Below are 20,425 nucleotides of genomic sequence, written 5' to 3'. Positions count from 1 at the left end.
TATTAGAAATTGCTTCTCTTGCAGGAACTTAGTCGTAAAATTTTGGAATAACCTTCAAATCTACTCCCTACTCTATAAATAATACCCTCAAAAGCCATTTCAAAATACATTCCCTCCTCTCCTTCCCCATTCCATGCTTCTTCGTTTCTGTCTTTTTATAGTCCCTATTCCAAATAATCTTCAAATTGGCCTTGACCATATCTTCTACCTCTAATCAATGCTTATATGGCAGTCTATTCATTTACTTAAGCTATACATTTGATCATATAACTTCACAGCTTCAAAATTGTGAAGGCTTCTTATAATCCAAATTCCCTAGCCTAGCATATAAATCTAAGTTTTAATGCCAAACCTACCTTTTTAGATCTTTCCCAAAACTTCTCCTGATTTATCTTATGTTCCAAGATATCTTGAAGTCTTGGTATCCTCAGAATCCATCACCTGTGATCATTCTCTCATCTTAGATTGTCTTTGTGCTACTTGAGGGCCACCGCTGTACCTGAAGCTTCATCCAGCTTTCTGTGATAAAACCATTGAAAACTATTTGTTTCTCACAACTCCCACTCCTGCCCTGAAATAACCTGTCTGAATTGCTTTTAGATCTGTTAAGCCATTAACAACAAACTGCAAATCATTTTCATACTTTAAAATAAGTGCTTTCTACATTAAAGACCCTTGAAAGTCACATTCGTGTTTGTTTCTTCTTCATATTCTTTTATGATGTCTAGCACAAAGCCATGTGCATGTTTGGTGTGCGACATCATTTGTTGAATTAAATGGAATCAACCCATAAAATGCTTTACACTTTTCAAAACTTCATTTTTCTATCTAATGTCTGCCAAATAACCCCTAGCTCCTTTTTAATCTCTGTTCAAAGCCTTATTTTCTACCTTGTAAGTTATTTTACTTGCTCTTTTTTGAAGCATAAAAATAAAAGAATTGGAGAGATGGAGAGAAATGCAAGATGTAGGAGCTATGAAGGCACCTGGTAAAGTTAAATCTTGCATGTGATCTAAGGAAAAAAGTCTGAGGGCTGCAGGTCTCAGAGGACTTATGCATACTTCTTCAAGTAGAGAGTGGTTTTATCCATTATATGAAAAGCGTTTATCACATGGTCAGCCTTTCCATTTTAAAGAAAATATGTTTTCTGAGTTTACAAAGGCACTTTCTTCCTGGTTCTGATTTTCCATCCATGTGGCAGCAATTTTAAGTTCATCTCTGAGTGACAGCTAATGTTGCATCAGTGTGAACTAGTGAATGATAGCTTCCAAAGAAACAGCCAAGAAACCCTTCAAGGTATCAAAAAGCTTTTGGTGAATAATCTGTTTTTGATTTAGAACCCTGTAAGAAAAGGGCTTTTTAAAGATGTCATGAGTTTCACTGTCCTTTTCTTCTCTATCCCCCGATGCAGCCTGGGGTATTTATAGCTCAGTAATGGTTACATTCTTTTGTGCTCAGGGCAGAAGATTTTCTTTTCTTTTTTTTTTTTCTTTTATAAAATTAATCATTCATATGGTAGAAAGCATTTTTAAAGTCAGCCTTAGCATTTTGATCTTAAACTTAGTTTGACACTGACACTTTGTTTTTGTTTTTCTATTCTAGTTGACAGCACTAAGAATTGATGAAAACTTTTTTTTTCCCCAAACTCAATCCTCCCTAGAGAATCTGGGATGACTGCCAATTACAGAAATGGAGGAGTGGGAGGTGATTTTTAAATATGAAGTTGTATCTCTCATTTTTGTGTCCTGAAGTGTTTCATTAACCACATGATCAGAAAATTCTTCCTTGTATGCAATTCCAAGGATACTGCTTGCAATAACAGCATGAGCCTATTTTTATCTGATATTTTGTGGAGTTAGTCATATTTCTCCTAATAATAGTGATCATTTGTTTAGTGATTATCTATGTAGTTTACATACTCTCCTAATAAAAATGTTAATCAGTATTTTGATTTCACTGGTGAAGACATTTAGGTTAAGTTGCCCAAAGTTACATGGGCAGAACCTGTGTTTGTATCAAGGTCTATTTGACTTCAAACCCATGCTTTTTAGCACTCCATTCTGCAGATTCTCAGCATTAAATTTTCAAGTATGTAAACCATGATGATATTAACAACTTTCTCTTCTCTACTAGTTTTGCCCATGGAAACATTGGCTGTTATTTGTTAATAGTATATGGCAGTACTCTTCACCAAGTAGTAATACCAAGTGCTGATTGTCTTTTGGGCTCTTACTTGAGGCTGACAGTTAATTGTACCTACAACATACACTACAAACATACAGGTTTTACCACCATCAGGCGTTAGTCTTTTGTTCCCAATATGCCTTTCCAATTTTAATTGCAAGCTTCTAGGATTAATTTTTATTTTCAAGCCTTTCTTTTTGTTTAGATTTCCATTTGGGGAGCAGACTAAGATTGTTAATTTTTAGTGAAGTGCTATGTCATGTGAAAACTGAAAACTAGTTGGAGATTTTACATGGTAGCAAGTCTTTTGTTTCTGAATGCTTAAATTTGTCATTATCACATGTTCTTTTTCTTGATGAATTAGTCTTATTATCTTGTTCATACTACTGTCTACTTATTTGGAAGAAGGTTTTTCTTTTTCAGCATCCCACTCTATTATTTTTAGGGAAATGTCTCTCTAACTTTGGATACATGATTGTAAATCATATTAAGGAATATAAAAAGCCACTGCATTCTGTTTAAAATCAGAATTCATTTATATGTTACGTACTGTGGGCCATCACTGGCTATTAAGACATGTCCTTATTCTGTGTTTTAGAATAGTAGATAGGAATTTATATGATCATTATATAAATTAAATGTAAAGGGGTTCATTAAAAAGATCCAAAAATGGGTTGTGGAATTTCAGAGGAAAAATAAATTACTTCTGCCCAAGGGAATGCTGGAGAATTCTTTGGAATAGGTAGCATGCTATTTGTTTTCTGTTCTAATTTTCCCATGAAAATATGTCAATTTTGTAGTTAACCTAAATTGTACTTTTTAGATTAGAGCAAGGAAGGATAGCTAGGATTTTGACAGGTGGATGGGAAAGCATCAAAGTAGAAAGTACATACTCTACATGTTTTAAATACAAAACATACATTTTACCTTGAAAAATAAAATACCTAAGCGTTGCTATCGACTTCCAATATCGTAATAATCAAAGCAGGAAGAGAGCACGGAAGGTAAGGAGGGAGGGAGGGAAAAGTGATAAAAGAGTGGCAGGGAGGAAGGACGCAAAACCAAATATTTTGACTAACTTTGTAAAACACAACTAAAAGCTGGAGTGAGTAACTGAAATACAGCAATATCTATAGTTTCACACAATTTCAGTGTTTCCTCCTGTACTTTCAGTTGGTGTTTACATATAAATTTTGAAATTACATTTGCAGGCTTTTCTTAGATGACAATTCTTTCAAGTATGTGCACTGATCCTCCCCTTCAATAAGGCAAAGAGAGTTGAAAATTTCTTTTTCCAAATAGTTCTTGGTCATTTAACTCTTAATGTACCCCATTCCAGAGAATAATCCAACCCCTATTCCAGACAATATTAGCTTGCTCTCAGATGTCTAACATTTTTCTAAAAACCAATTTTATCATGTCATAGTACTGTGTTGTGCAAATGACATTTAGCTTATAAATGGCAAGTAGTAACATTATAGTGTTTTCAGTGCTATTCAGATTGTGAACAGCCAGAAACATCATGGAGCTAGCCTGCTATTGAAATAGTAAAATAAATATTTTTATTGAAATGCATTAAGTGGTTGGGGAGTCATACATTGAAATAAAATAGAATATGAGCACTTACTCAGAGATAAACTTGACTGGAATCTCAGAGTTACTTTCTACATAATCATAGTAAAGGGAATGAGAGATCCTGTGATGGAATTTACAGCAACAGTTTAACATTGAATGACTATAATAAAGAAAGTATGGAGTCTGAACATTTTATCAATTATTTAAGGGTGCTTCAAACTGCTTGGCTGTCTGGATGTAATTCAAGCTCTTCAATAACAAATGTGACCCAGCCAAATCCCAGAGACCTGAAATAGTGAGGAGGAGCTGTTTCTTTTCCTATGATGACCCAGCACACATTTAGTTCATTATGTTCTGGGGAGGTGGGAGGATGGTTGTAGTTGTCACTGCTTTTAATTGTAGCTTAAGTGAGGAAACAGAAATAAAGAGGAAAGGGCCAAAGTGTGAAATGAAATCTAGACATTACTTGTGGGTTTCTTTTTAATGGAGGACGGTGGAACAAGAAGCTAGATTCAAATCTATAACAGCCTTTTGAATAGAAAACAATGAATAAGAACATAAATACAAAACAGAAACAGACTCGTAGACATAGAATACAAACTTGTGGTTGCCAAGGGGGTAGGGGGTGGGAAGAGACAGACTGGGATTTTAAAATGTAGAATAGATAAGCAAGATTATACTGTATAGCACAGGGAAATTTATACAAGATCTTGTGGTAGCTCACAGCGAAAAAAAATGTTGACAATGAATATATGTTATGTTCATGTATAACTGAAAAATTGTGCTCTACACTGGAATTTGACACAACATTGTAAAATGACTATTACTCAATAAAAAATTAAAAAAAAAAGAAAACAATGAATAATAAGTGATTATCATTTAAATAATGCATAATCATTAATACCCTAACAATTTAATGTTATTGGTGGCTTTGGGATCATTACTCTCATAGATCAGGATTAGTTAAAAAAAAAAAAAACTCAAGCTTATTGACCATTTATTTTTTCTGTAAGTGGATGAAATCCAGGTTGATGCTGGTATAGTCATGACAAATATTAGGATAATTTCTAGTTTTGCTAAAACTGAAATTTATAGTACTTATTTTGCAACTTTTATTGAAAGTTTCAAATAAAATGCAAAGCTTTAAACCTATCAAAATTCTTTTAGGGAAACATTGGCATTATTACCTCATGGAGATACTACTGGTTTGTAAAATCTTAGTAAATAGGATCTCTAATTTTTTCAGAAGACTAGCAAGGCTCCAAAGGCCTTTACACCTCCTAATAAAAATATATTTAGGTTTTATTCAATCAGCATTTAATGGGCTAAATAATTATTTAAAAATTTGAAAATTAAAAAAAATTAACCATATATTATTAATGGGCTTAAAACCTTGTAAAACTTTGCTTAGGTGATTTAAAAAACCAATAGTCTTTGTTTGTTTGTTTGTTTTTGTTTTTGTTTTTTAGATTCCACATATGAGCGATCTCATATGGTATTTTTCTTTCTCTTTCTGGCTTACTTCACTTAGAATGACATTCTCCAGGAGTATGCATGTTGCTGCAAATGGCATTATGTTGTCGGTTTTTATGGCTGAGTAGAATTCCATTGTATAAATATACCACATCTTCTTTATCCAGTCACCTGTTGATGGACATTTAGGCTGTTTCCATGTTTTGGCTATTGTAAATAGTGATGCTATGAACACTGGGGTATACAGGACAGAAATAGACTCACAGACAGAGAATACAGACTTGTGGTTACCAGGGGTGTGGAGGGTGGGAAGGGATAGACTGGGATTTTAAAATTGTAGAATAGATAAACAAGATTACACTGTATAGCACAGGGAAATATGCACAAAATGTTATGATAACTCACAGAGAAAAAAATGTGACAATGAGTGTGGATATGTCCATGAATGACTGAAAAATTGTGCTAAACACTGGAATTTGACACAACATTGTAAAATGATTATAAATCAATAAAAAAATGTTAAAAAAAACTGAACAATAAGAAAACAAACAAACAAAAAAAACCCCAATAGTCTTTAACAAATCAGTGTTAGCACACATATCTACTTGAGGTGACATCATAGAATATTTAATCTTCACATCTTTAGACCTAATGATTGTGAGTTCCAAGACAAAGAGTTAGACGCTTGGAGTACATTAACTTAATTTTTCAAAGTGGTACACATTTTTTTCCTCTCCAAGCTAGTCCTAAACTATATTTTCAGCTTCATTACCTACTAGGAACTTCCGTGCAGTGTGTATGCTCCGACTATACTGATTAGTAACCAGTCCTTCAAAACATAAGTACTTTCAAGCTTCATGTTATTCCTTCTTGTTTTACATTCTCTTCTATTTATGGAACACTTTCTCAACTCTGTTTCTAGGCGTGGACTGTAATTGGTCCACTACTAATTATATCACAGTTGCCACAGCATTTGGTAAAGGGATAAGCATATGCTTTAATATGACCTACTCATAAAGAAACCTGGTTCCTTTGGTGAAAAAGTTGAGAAAGAGACAGCTTATCCCTGTGTTGTTTGTGAGTAAGGAATAATAAACTTAGGTTACTGCATACAGCTGACCTGTGGTGATGAAAACATTTCCAAAGTCAATTTGAGGCTGTTTTTTGGTTACATGAAACCAAAGTATTTGAATTGGTATAGGAGATCAGTGTTATGTTCTCTTTAAAGCTTCGCATGACTATTCTACAAATAACTATTTAAGACATACTCTTATTAATTCAATAAATTATAGAGTTCAGGAGACAGGTCTGGGCTAGAGATGAAAAAACTAGGAATGGATAGCATGTATATAAGAGAAGGCTTGAGACAGGATGACATCACCAAGGAAGTGAGTGCAAGTGAAAATAGAAGAGCTAGAACATTCCCTTGCTACACCATCACAAAAATATGAGGTAGATGAGGGGGATTCTACAAGAACCCTGAGAAGGAGGAGCAGTGAGATAGAAGTAAAACTAAGAAAGTATGCTGTCCTAAAAGAAAGTAAATGAAGATAACAGAATTCAGTAGCTGCTTCAAATACAGCAGATAAATGATATAGAATTAAAACTGAGAAATCAGCATTAGATTTTAGCAATGTGGAGGTCACTGGTGGCTTTGACAAGAACCAATCTAATGGAATTTTAAAGGCAAAAACTGATTAGAGTAGGTTTTAAACAGGGGATGGAGAGGGACCAGAGACACCAGGTACATGCTGAATGGTGTTGAACACCATTTCATTGCTTTTTGCCATCTGTATAAACAAAATGTCCATCTAGTGTTAGGGTCAAACCAAGACTGCTCCGGGACTTCCTTTAATTTTCAAAGTTCAAATCATAACACCATGATATATAGATAGATAGATAGATAGATAGATAGGTAGGTAGATAGATAGATATTTCCTTTATCATCACTATTCAAAAGCATATAACATTGAATTGACTGGCTTAATATAAAACATCTAGTATTTTAACCTTAAGGTCAGATTTCACCTTAAGGTAAGGTATCATGGAAATTGAAAGGAACTTTGTACTTCCTTTCCATAGGAATATGGTATAGACTATTTAAAAAACTGTGCTAATGTCCAAATACCAACTCTGAAGCTACTTTATATTTTCTGATATTTTTCACACATTTTGTTTGAATAATTAGTGAATCAGCTAAAAGCATTTTAAAAATTTTTTGTTTTTAAAACATTGGCCTAAATCCATTACAATTTTATCACCCAAGTCTATTGTTCTGACCCAGAGGCCAATTCATGAAAACTTACCATCACAAAAATATACTAGTCAAGTGAAAGTGTATATTATTTGCTCCTTGATACATAATTTATATCCATCCAAAAACCTGCATACAGATCTTATAGCAGGTTTACTCATAATTTCCAAAATGGAAGCAATAGAAGAGCCCTTCAGTAGGTGAATAGATAAACTATGGTAAATACAAACAATGAAATATTACTCAGTGCTAAAAAAAAAAAGATAATAATCTCTCAAGCCATCAAAAGGTATAGAGGAAACTTAAATGCACATTGTAAGTGAAGGAAGACAATCTGAAAAGGCTATGCGATGTATAATTCCTATATGACTTTCCAGAAAAGGCAGAACTATGGAGATAGCAAAAAGATCAGGGGCTACCAGGGATTAGGGAGGGAGGGATGAATAGATGGAGCACAGAGGATATTTAGGGCAGTGAAACTCTTCTGTATAATACGACAGTGGTGGATAGATTGTGTATTTGTCAAAGCCAAAAAGAATGTACAACACCAAGAATGTATAGCCCTAATGTCAATTTTGGACTCTGAGGATAATAATGTGTCATATAAGTTCATTGATTGTAACAAGTGTACCACTGTGGTGTGGGATATTGATAGTCTGGGAGGTTGTATGTGTGTTGGGGACAGGAGTCTTGTGGGAGTCCCCTGTACTTTTCTGCTAATTTTGCCTTGAACTTAAAACTACTCTAAAATTTTTTTTTATTGAAACAACAGCAAATATACATATTATTTTCAGTGCTTAACCATGGCTACTTCCATCTCTAATGGATTGTATTGAATTTCATCTGGAAGATTAAGAAAACCAATCAGTGTTCTCAAAACAGTTCTAAATTGTTAATTTTTTAAAACATGTAATTGCATAAAGCTGAGTGGAAAGGTTTTCATTTTGCAGGAGACTATATTTCTTGGCTGTTTCAGGAACACAGTATTCTCAATGTATATTCATATGCCAGAAACTCTTACCCAAAACCTGCTGCTTAATTAAGCAGGGCCTTCCATTTAGAGTGAGTGAAAAGTCACAGTAGGTCCAACGGTAGATATCTTAAAAGAAGTTCAGTTGTAGGTTATACTCATAAACATGATATGGTGTTTCAGGTATAGTTTGATTCAGTGTCTTCACAGGGAACATTCTATTTTCCTGGGTAATATGAAAGGACAGAAATTACACTTTCTTTGGTATTTAGGGAAATTAATGTATAGGGATGTGAAATAATGGGGAAAAATTAGAAATGGTATGTATCTAATACTTCCTCCCAAACCTCTTGAGTATAAATATACATTACCGTATGATCATCTTCACATTGGCTGAATATGGACATAGCAACTGCTCAGGCCAAACCTGTAAAGTTGTAGACTTTCACCTGTGTTATTAGTTGCTTCCTGTTCTTTCAGAAAACACAAAATAACTATAATTTTAAAAATCAACACAGCAAGAATTCCTTAAAATCATCTTTTCATTCCTACCCCCAGGCTTCTCAAATCACTGTCAAATATTTGAGGACTTTGTTACCCAGTTTAAAATTCCTAATCATGTCATCTTAGCACAATAGCAGTAAACACTAGTTATGTAGCTTCCCTGGGATTAACAAAATCAGGATTTAAGTAAAAAATCTGGATCTAAAGACCCTGATGTTTTTTTGATTAAATGGAGAAAAGACTTTAAAATGAAGCCAAATGAACGCATTGAAAGTTGAAAATAAACAATTACTGACATTGTATTTTTGCTTTCTCTTGTCATTTTATTTTCAGTTACTAAAGAGCGTAATCTATTTGTATCTGCTTTTGCCTTAGGAGTTAGAGGAAGATAATGAAAATACCTTACTATTTTCGAATTATAAGCTGTTGTTTCCAAAGATAGTCAAAACTCACGTATATTATCGCATTATTGTTCTCAGGGGACTGCAGTCACCATAGTGATTGTAATTACATGGCTTCATTAACTTTATACATTCTACCTGTTATGGGGGGTTCACATTAAGAAAATTTGCATATGCAGGAAATGAATGTCATTTGCAGGGAGCTAATGTCGTTAAACATTTAGGCAGTCCCTATCCGGCAGAGGGGCTTCCACTGAGATACGCTTTTCAGCGTGCCCTTTATAGTCATTGTGGGCACAAAAATGTATTTCCAAACCCTAAAAGTAAAACCTCTTTTAGAGGAAAATGTTAGAAAGCAACAGCTATTTTAACAAATCAGATATATGACTGGATTTCAAATTACTGACACCAAGATTATTAGAACACACAATCAAGGAAAATATGGTTCTGAGAAATGCAAACACCTTGAATATTTTGGGGCTCTTGCACAGCATGAGTATGTATGCATAAACATACATGTGTGTTTATGAAACTGGATACAGTGACCTGTATTTTAAAATGCATATTGTTATATGTTGGTATATATAGTTTGTATATATGTATATATACTTTGTATATATGTATATATACTTTGCTATTTTTATAGGCCAATTTAATGTATTAACCATTACATTTTTTTTGGAAATTCCAATGTAATTTCAGGTGAAGGAATCATGATAACCAAACAATAGACATATAAGAGAGGATAAAAATCAGGAAGTGAACTTTTAAAGTAATAAATTCAGGGTTATAACTTACATAATGAAACCATTTCAGACATTTTGTAGGGCAGGGTAATAAAAAGGGGGGGGGTGCTTCATATATCTTTTGCTGGAGGCAGATGTTCTTGTTTTGATAACCTCAGAGTTCAGGTTGGTGAGGAGGAAATCTACAATGTGGGTATAGGTGAAAAATGGGCACTCATCCCGTCAGCCCATCAAGGAATGCTCAGAAATTCTTGTCTCTGTATTCCATTTGCTGAACTAGAATCAATTTCAACTATTAAGAACAACACTATTAACAGCAATAAAGCATTCATTGTATACATAGGGAAGTGGGGTGGTATGGCAGAGCTTTGGTAATTCCAAGGGAGCTGCCTTCCAAATAATATTCAAAACAACTCATAATTTCTTTTTAGCTATTAAAATTCTCCCAATAATAGAGAAATTACCTATTTTCTGGTACAAAATTACATTCTAGGGAATTACATTACACATGTAAATTATGGAGGGTTCTTTTCCATCTGTGCCTTTTTGGGTTAATTAATTCTTCAAGAGAAGTGATGTAAGTTAGTAGTGAATGAAAAAAATCACTTTATATGGGCAGTTCACATAGATTTCTTCAATTAGAGTTGAAAGTAACAGAGTTAACATTATAGAGTTCATAGATAGCTGAGAACAGTCAATTTTTTCCCATCAAATTATTCTCATGTCTTCTGAAATTTCTTTACCTGATTAAGAAGTTTATACAATTCATGTTAAATATTTTAGAAGAATGACTGTATAAAGTAAATGAATTAAAATACAGTTTTCTCTTTCTTCCATCCAAACAATGTTGAATTTCTTATTAGGGTAAGCTTTCCTAGGGAAAAGGTAATCACCTTTTGGGTCAAAATTACAACCTTATTTGACAGCACAACATCATATAAACTAATTTATGCCAGCTTGTGAATTAAAAGGACCCCAAATCAATTGGTTTCCTATTAAATGGTTGTTTACCTGCTACTAATTTGAGATACTACAATTACTGCCTATTTAGATTTGTTGTAAAGAAACCCACAATGGCTTTTCTAGATTTTTTCAAAATTAAACAGTTACATTGTCTCTTGCCAAGTCCATCAACAGTTATTTTGTACTGTAGAAGAAAGGCAGCTATTTAAATAATAATAATGTGATTAGTTTTTTACTGTGACTACTAAAAAATAGTGATTGATTTATTCCACAAATATTTTTGAGCATCTACTGTTCTACTCCAGTGCTTGACTATCCTGGCTGTACCCTGATAAATCTAGGAAACTAGATGTGGTTATTATGGTGGTTGTAGTGGTTGTTTCATATATGTATGTTTGTATATATACAAAACAATCAAGTGAATGAACATATCCATCACCTCACATAGTTATCATTCCTTTATTTTGTTGTGTGTGGTGAGAACATGTAATATGTACCCTCTTAGCAAATTTCAGGTGTACAACCTAGTAGCATTAACTGTAGTCACATTACTGTACATTAGATCCTAGAACTTAACTCATCTTGCATAGCTTAAACTTTGTTCGCATTAATTAACATGTCCCTAAACATTTCACAAATATTTATGGTACATTTTGATTGAAATTGATACCGTCCCTGGGAAATAACCAACTCATTATTCAACTACCAGGAAGGCAATTCCAGACTCCTGTCTTGAGTATTTCCAGGACCAATTATCTTGAAAAATTAGGATTCATTTTAACCAACTATAGTGGGTGTGATATTTAGGGGTTGTACAAAAACTAAGTACAGCATAATATTCACCCATGTTAAAAAAATTTCTCTTTCAAAAAAGTAATTCCTACAAATTGAGGATTATGTGATATTATGTATGTGTTTATATTATTGTATATTTCCAGTTCTTAGTACAGTGTTAACAATTTAATGAGTTCTCAATAAGTACTTGTTGAATTAACATGTTAACTTGTTCATATTATGTAAATTTGACTATTCTAAATTACGATGTTGAAGTAAAAAATGTAGCCATGTTATCTGCAAAGGAAATGACATCACTGAAATAAGCCGAATTCTGCAGTAATTCAATCTTCAGTATAGAACATGAGTTTAACAGAGATGCTGCAACTGCTTTTGTATCTTTCCTGCAACACTTGGCTACTACCATCTTGATTGGTTCAAGATGTTTTGTGAAATCTATACATTTACATTTTATGAAAGGGGAATAAAACTCCTTTCTATTGACTTGATGCATTGGAGAGAATTGCATGGGCAATCTCCCTTTATTACATTCAATGGTCCAAGGCACAGCGTGGCTTAAAAATGTTCTTGTAGAAATGACACTCTTCAGAGAGGTTCACTAATATGGCATTATTAGAAATCCTTTTACTATCTTTTCACTGAAAAAAATGCAACTTTTAAGGAAAGCTAAATATTTCCACTATATGAACGTCATCAACAATCAAATGACCATAAGTGATTTGTTCTGTGTCCTTCTTTACAATACGTGGTTCTCACCAGTACCTCAAAATGAAAATGGTGGCATTCCCAGAACTTACACATAGAGCCAGCATTTGTTATGATAAACTGAGTTCCTTTACAATACTTTCTCCTTATTAATTATGTGGTAAAGAAAATTGAGTGATTCATAAAAGCAGAAAGCTTTTGGCTTGACTACATTATACAGCAGTGCAAATAAGAATTCTTAATGCTGTTTAACAAATGACTTTTTCACTCTTCATTAAAGCCCCTTGTTGCCATCCAATCTTGATTTTAGAAATTAAAGCTAACAGCCAGATTGAGAGAATCAGGAAAGCGACAGCATGGGGCAAAGTCTCAAAGCCACAACTAACAGCATGAAGCAAAGTGAACCTCAAGCTATTGCTGCTCTCAGAGAAGGCTGGGGAGGGCAGGGCTGCATTTGCAGGGAAACTCAATTATAGCAACCCTCAGCTATAGGAAAATACTTGTGAATGTTGACACGAAAGCTTTTTCCCTTAATGTTTTAATTAAATACCTAGAAGCCAACACTTCTTCTCAGTTAGTGTCAGAGCACTGCTTCTTGGTGGATAAATGTTTATAGCAAAAGCTCTGTTGAGGGTTTCTACAAACATGACTCTAAGAACTGAGAAGGCTTTTGCTGAGGCACTTAAGATCAAGAAAGCAGTAGTGATTATAAACTAGCAGTACAGTAGCAGGATGGTTTAATCCACCGAAATGTCAGTGATTAGTTTGCAAGTTGGCAATCCCACCTTCATCTTTAGACAAAAGGGCACTGGTTAGTCATCTGTTTAATTCTCTAGCTTCAGTGTGTCATTTGGATGTTGAAGGAAAATCCCTTGATTCAGTCTGCCATTTCTGACAGCCTCCCTCTAGACCCCATTAATAAGCCTTCTAGAGAACAAAATGCAAAGTAGACAGCAGGCAGCCCACAATCAAAATGGAGATAGAATAGACAGTAGGAATGTCTCCCCTTTGTGAAGATGATTTTTAGGTGACCTTTGTTAAAGAGGATTTTTTTAAATCTAAAAGCTGTGTTTTTCAAGATAGAGAGCAGCATTTGTAGTGCAGTAGATTTGGGAGGTCATTTGGAAATTGAGAGTTTATGATAGGATACAGAAAAACTCAAGTGATATTTACAAAATGTGCAAACAATGACACAGACAGGAAGCCAGCCTGGCTTTAGGAATGCCTGGGGAATATCCTTCAGAAAACAAATATGCCACTCTTTAATGTTGGTTTGAATCTCATTATAAAATCGCAAGTGAGATGAGACACACTTTGCCTCTGAAACAGTAATTCCAGAAGCAAAGCAAGTGTTCTCTAATAAAGCAGTCCTGTTAAGATTTGTAGGATTTTAATGTGCTTCAAAAGCACATCATTTGTTAGATAATGGACTTTTTCTATTGAGCCTATTTTCCATTTTCATGCATTAATAATTTCTAGTTGACGTGTATGTGTGTGTGTGTGTATGTATGGACATTCTGAATAGTGTGCTTAATGTGTCACATGCATATTGATGTATCTGGTCTCCAGAGAAGTCCTATTCCAAATAACCTTTCCCCAGGCAATGCCTGGTCGAAAGAAGCATTCCAAGAAACACAATTTTCAGAGACACAAGTTTGACCAGGAGTGGAGAACTTTAAAAGTAACAAAACAACTATAATTCATCCTATGCAAGTTCTCCACTAGATAAGTAAGGTCTCCGAGAGACAGAGATTGGGCTGTAATCTGTGTTGTACTGATTGCAGTGCAATGCCAAGGGTTTTGTTATAATCAAAGACTGAGAAGCAAGACCACAAAAGAAACAGACAGATCATTTATTACCAGAGAGATCCCTTTTATTTATAGAGTAGCACCAGGGAAGTCACTTATTTTTTATGCATCTAGTCCCTTAATAAAACACTAATAAAGCTTTTATGTGCTTTTATATCTCAGTAAACCACTCAGGCATGCCTTTTAATATATACAAAGGCAAAAATCGTTGTTTTCTGCTAGGGATTTGTTTATAAGCTGTCCTTTTATTAGAGTATACATTAATCTAAATTAAGTAAAACAGCTAAAGCATGTTTTCTGAGAGTACATAAAATGTATACATAAAGGGTATTTAAATATGATATGGCATGTATATAATGCTTAGTATTAGAGATTAGATTATTTGCATAAAAGAGATGAGGTACACATACGTACACATGCACACGTACGTGTTCCGACAATTCAATTTATTTTCAAAAGAAATAAATCAGAGCAATGATAGCCTTAGGCTCACCCAGGTTTCTGTGGGATGCTGGGTATCACTACCTGTCTGCCTGTCCTAGAACCAGTAGTGGTAATTGTTGTGTTTGTTTTGGGTACTCCCTGCAAACTGCATTTTGTAGAAGCATCTGTTCATTGTAAAATGTTGTTTAAGCTAATGAGACTATGAAGTGATCTAGTCATGTTCTATCACATTTTAGTGGTAGATTTTATCAAAGCATTTTGTTAGTAACTCCAATGACAATGTTTTTTCTTACATTTTTCATTTATATTCAGGTCTTTAGGGTTTTAAAAGCCTGTTTATTTCATTAGAAGGGATCCTTAGTGAATGTTCAGAGGAGAGTTAGTTGCTATATCAACTCTAACAGAACTCAAGAAAAGCATCCTGCATTCTTAATGTGTGCTATTGTACTCATATGAGAAGTAATTTATTTTTATTAGTTTTTAAGCAACGTGTGATAACTTGTGTTATATTCAATGAAAACATTACTATGCTTTCAGTGATGTCCTTTGTAGAACAAAAAATGCATTTCCAATAATACTAATTTAACTTTGCTCTTTAATGTTTAAATCCATGTAAGAAGTGGGAAATCATATCTTTCTTTTGACATCCCTGGTTTCTTCAGAGTGGTCTTATGCCTCTTTGGAGCTTTTAAGTGTGGAAAAAATGTTAAGCAATTAGTAAGCTGTCACTCACTCTTAATCACAAGCACTGCCAGTGAAGTGAAGTGAAGTCTGCCATCTCCCAATGTAAGGACCAATCCTTGGAGAAGGTTGATAGAAGAGGGGGTTGAACAATGAGAATCTCCTACTACTGATGTATTTATATAGAGCAGCAACTAGGTGAGGGAGAGAAATAACAGGTGTGCAGTGTCAAAGAATTTCCTAAATCTGTAAGCTTGGAGTTAGATATTTATTCAAATCCACCACTACCACCAACAAACCCTTCTTATGTTCAACTATTATTGTTATAAACGGAGCAGTTGGGATCTTAGACCAGTGATTTTCAAATTAGGGTGTTTGTTAGTATGGAGGTAATAAACCACTATTGGTGGGAAATATCTGGGCAAAGACAGAATTAGAGGAAATTATCCTCCAGATCCTTAAATTCCATATGTACCCTTTCCAAAACTAATTCGACCTAGCAGAGAGTCTGTAGCTTTCCCACCCCCACCTCTTTTTTCAGAACTCTGCTGCTACAACCTCACAGACGAAAAGGGCAACTTCTACCAGCACATTTCACATCCTATGTGGCACAATCCCAGGGTATAAAATCTCTGGGGCACCATAAAGAGGGAAACATAATCAGAAAAGCAAATGTTTTTTCTGCCTGTTTGTGTGCCTGCCTCTCTATCTGGCAGTTATCTATTCATCTGCCCACCTCTCATTTACATATCTATCTATTGACCCATCTTTTTACCTGCCAATCACTTAGGATTAAAAATAAAAACTGAGTTGAGTTTAATGGTGATCCTGCTTAACGTCATATCTGAAATGAAAATCAAAGTCATCTTTTTTTTTTCCTGACATGAAGCGAGTCTGAATTTGAGACAGTTGTGACTAGCTTTGTCATTTGGATTATTAGACACACACTTTCCATAAATTGAATAAACTAAAGCTGCAGCTTCAAATTTCTAATCAAAACATACTTAAAGAACATGTACAATACAATTTTGATGGTAATTACATCCTTTTCAGTGATGAAACTTAGGATGAAAACTTTAGGTGTCATCCTAAACATGTACAAAGGGAAAAAATTATTTTAAATTATTTTAGGAATAACCAAAGTTTTGAACACCACTCTAGTAGGCCTGCAGGGGTCAGCCCAGAGTCCAGATCTGGCCAATTATCTGTCCTTCCTCTTTATCTTCCCCCCTCACTCCCTTTCCTCTGCTCTTCCCCCTCCCCTTTTTTTCTTCTTCTTCGCCAGGAACGAGAATGATTTTTACATTTTTAAATGGTTAAATTTTAAATGGCTTCTAAGTACCTATGTAACACTCTAAATTTTTCCACTTGGTGGAAGAAAAGAAAAATATTTACTATCTAATTCTTTTTAAAAAGTTGACCAACCACTACTATAAGTGATTGATTACCTTAATAGTAATTGGTTTTCTTCCATGAATATGCAGCTTATGCTTCTATGATCATTTGTGGACATTTATTTTCTGTTACATCTTATAGATAAGAATTGACGTTAAATTACATTTTTAAAATTCTCCTTGTACTTCTGCTTTTGTTTCTTGGTATTTGCCAGGGTGTTAATTTATGTCCTTTGAGAATCAGACACAAACATGAAATTAGTTGTGCAAGAGGAGAACACAAGTGTGAGGAAAAACTGAGCCCACAGCCAAAGGAAGCTGGGAGATCTGTCAAACCAGGTTGCCATTTGCAGGTAGTTACTCGAGAGGAGCTAAGAGGGAAAGAAAGAGGATGGAGTAGGAAAAAAATTAGACTGTAGAGCAATTTTAAGAAAGTTCTGGCAAAAATGGTGGGGAGTCCTCAAGGCAAATGAGTCCTTGTTGGAGTCCAGTATCTCCAAGAATGTCCTATCTCCAAGAAAGCATTGGCCCTAGTATCCGTCAATGCTCAGTCATTGGCTGGAGAAGCTGGCAAGAAGTGCAGCCCTTTCATGAACTGGGTGATGGATTTTAGACTGCAGCATCTGGGGTTGTTGGTCAGTTACTAAACTTCCTGCCATTTGTGATATGAGATGTATTTTTACAGCAGCCATACTTTGTAACAATAGAATGCTAAGCCTTCTTTTGAAAATAATACCTGAACTTAAATACTAATATGCTTATCTCTCATTATTTTACTCTACTTTTTACATCTTGTTTGAGAAATCCCTCTCAACCCTGAAGCAATAAGGTATTTCACTATATTTGTTTCTAATAGTTTTAATAGCTTTTAAGATTTGGTTTCCACAATTAAGCATGGAGAAGGCAAATAAGAGGAGAGAGGAGAAAGGAGAGACATGAAGATATTATTTTATCTTATTTTCTTATAAAAAGGCAGTTGCCCAACACCATTCATAAAATAAAATGTCCTAGTGCCTCTGACTTTAAGGTTTGTCTAATCACATACCAAAGTCTCATATATGCTCCAGTGTATTTTTTGGCTATTTTCTTCCTTGTATCTATTTGTCTAGCTCTCTAAAAATACCATAGTGTCTTCAATTACTATGACTTTAAGCTTTAGTAAAAAAAATTCTTCTTTTTTCCCACAAATTTCTTAACTGTTATTGGATCTTAATTATACAATATAAATTTTAGGGTCAGTGTGTTGAGTTTATTAAAAATCCTGTTTGGAATTTGAATAAAATTGCATTATATGCTAATTTAAAGAAAACTGACGTCTTTTCTAATATGGAATCTTCCAATCCACAGATATATGAAACTATCATTTTTTCAGGTTTTCTTTCATTCTCTTTTATGCTTTAATAATGTTTTATATTTTCCCCCATAAGTGTCTTATACAGATGGGTTAGGTTTATTCCTGGAGGGTTTATCAACTTTTGTGGCTATTGTGAATGGTGTCTACCAAACAGTCACATTTTCTAATTTGTTATTGCTGGCATGTAGAATCTTTTGCTTGTCAACCTCCTAAACCAAAAATTTGCTAAACTCTCATTACTTCTAAAATGTTTCCTATGGATGCTCTTGATTTTGGCAGTTTTACTCAATTTTCCATTCTTTATTTGTCTTATTTCTTTCAACTATGTGGTTGTACTGGTTAGGATCTCCAAGATAATTTTTTGATGTTAGTTATTCTCATGGTTTTTTTCTAACTTTACAAGAGATGACTTCTAATGTGTCATTATTAGGTCTAATGTTTGTGGATATTTATTTTGAGGTTAGGGAAGTTACTTTCTGTACTATTTTGAATTAATGTTTTAGCCTTCTTAGGTCCCTAGTTTATGATGGGTAGAGGAGGTAGACTCCAGAAAATCTGTCAGACTCCCTTCCTGGGGAGAACTCTGGACTTTGCCTCCAGCCCTCCTTACAGCAAGAGACTGTGGATACTGAAAAATAATCCTTTGCTTTAGCAATATCCCAGCTTCCGTGCTCAGCTTAACATTCCTCTGAGGTTCTCCTTTTTCTTTTCCTTTTAATTTTCCATGATTTCTTGTTGGCTCATCTATGCTTAAAAATATTTTGTTTATTATTTTTGTTTCTAATAATAATACAGATATAGTAATCAATATCTCATACTGGTCAAAACAAAAATTATTCTTTAATCATTTTCAGTAGTCCTAGAAGCTGTCATCTGAGTAGTTGCTTGCAGTGCCTTTGGGTGTATTTTCCTATATTTTTAGGAAGAAACTTGCACAAATTAAGTTGATATCCCTATGCAATAACTTGGGTATTTTTGATAAAAGTGTTGCATATATTATAGTATCTGTTTGAATGGCCTAATAGGCTTTATCTATTTATCTACATTAAGCACTATCCAAAGGAAGAGATTTTCTTCTCAAGTTTATATTATCATCTCTTTGATTAGTTATTTTATAGCACCATAGAAAATGCAGCTTTAAAGTAAAATTAATTATGGTACATTTCAAACTTTTTCTTTCTGTCTTTCTGGCTTTCTTTCTGGCTTGCTTTCTTTCTTGCTGGCTTGCTGGCTTGCTTTCTCTCTCTCTCTCTCTCTCTCTCCCTCTCCCTCTCTCCCCCTCCCTCCCTTCCTTCCTTCCTTCAATTAAAAGTTCTGGGAATTGAACCCAGGACGTCATGCATGCTAGGCACACATTCTACCACTAGGCTATACACACCCCTCATAATTATGGTAGGTTTTACAAAAGAGGACTTGCCTTAAGTAAATTTACTTTATTAAAACGTCAATGATAATATATAAGAAAGAAAAATAAGTATTAAAAAGACACAGCAACAAAATCTCTGGGAGCTGAAGTCAATTTGTAACATTAACCTATTCAAAGACTTGCACTTGTTTTAAAAGTCTGTGGTATATTTTATTATGTCCTTATGTTTCCTTTTTGCTGACAATTTAAGAGATGGCATCTGTCTAATAAAACACTGCAGGAAAGCGGGAAATTGTTGGAGTAACGGTGAAACATGAAATGTCATTTAGTATGTAACAGTTGACAGTTCTTTCCTAATGAAATGTTCCACTTGACTAGTTAGGACTGGGTAATTCACTGTATCCACTCAAAATGGGCATGGATTTTTAAATAAGATATGTTATCTTTAGTAGAACACAGAAAGGTCATCACTAGCAAAAGAACATGAATTATTTTGATAATCTGCATAATTTGAGCCTGGCTATTGTTTTGACAGTCGGGTAGGAATCCTGTCTTTGCTAGTCATTGCTGTGACATTGCGCCTAAAAAGGGCATGGCTCATAGTACATTAAATTATTTATTAAGCATCAACAAAGCACCTTAGAGTTGCTAAGGTAAATTAATTCCTCCTGTAAAATTAGTATTCTGGTTTTGCTTTCAGTAATGTGTTGCCCTTTACTAACACCAGACAGCTCTCCAGGTAATAGTTATATGATTAGCACCATTTACCAAATTAAATCAAATGTGCTGAAATAAAATCTATAAGAT

At 34.3% G+C, this 20,425-nt stretch overlaps 1 protein-coding gene across 7 annotated transcripts in view; it reads left to right on the top strand.

Annotated features, from left to right (window-relative positions):
- The window catches only part of NXPH1 (neurexophilin 1), a 908,922-nt gene that overhangs the window by 542,173 nt on the left and 346,324 nt on the right, over positions 1–20,425 (top strand). The window contains exon 6 of one of the 7 annotated variants that reach the window (XR_012074468.1): positions 1,603–1,679. The exons of the other annotated variants lie outside the window; for them this stretch is intronic. The gene's annotated coding sequence lies outside the window, so the exon portion shown is untranslated. Of the gene's footprint in view, positions 1–1,602; positions 1,680–20,425 lie in introns of those variants that run through there. 7 annotated transcript variants of the gene reach the window in all.

Source organism: Vicugna pacos, chromosome 7 (genome assembly GCF_048564905.1).
Source record: "Vicugna pacos chromosome 7, VicPac4, whole genome shotgun sequence".
NCBI classification, from domain to species: domain Eukaryota; kingdom Metazoa; phylum Chordata; class Mammalia; order Artiodactyla; family Camelidae; genus Vicugna; species Vicugna pacos.
This window is presented reverse-complemented; position numbering and strand designations above follow the sequence as displayed.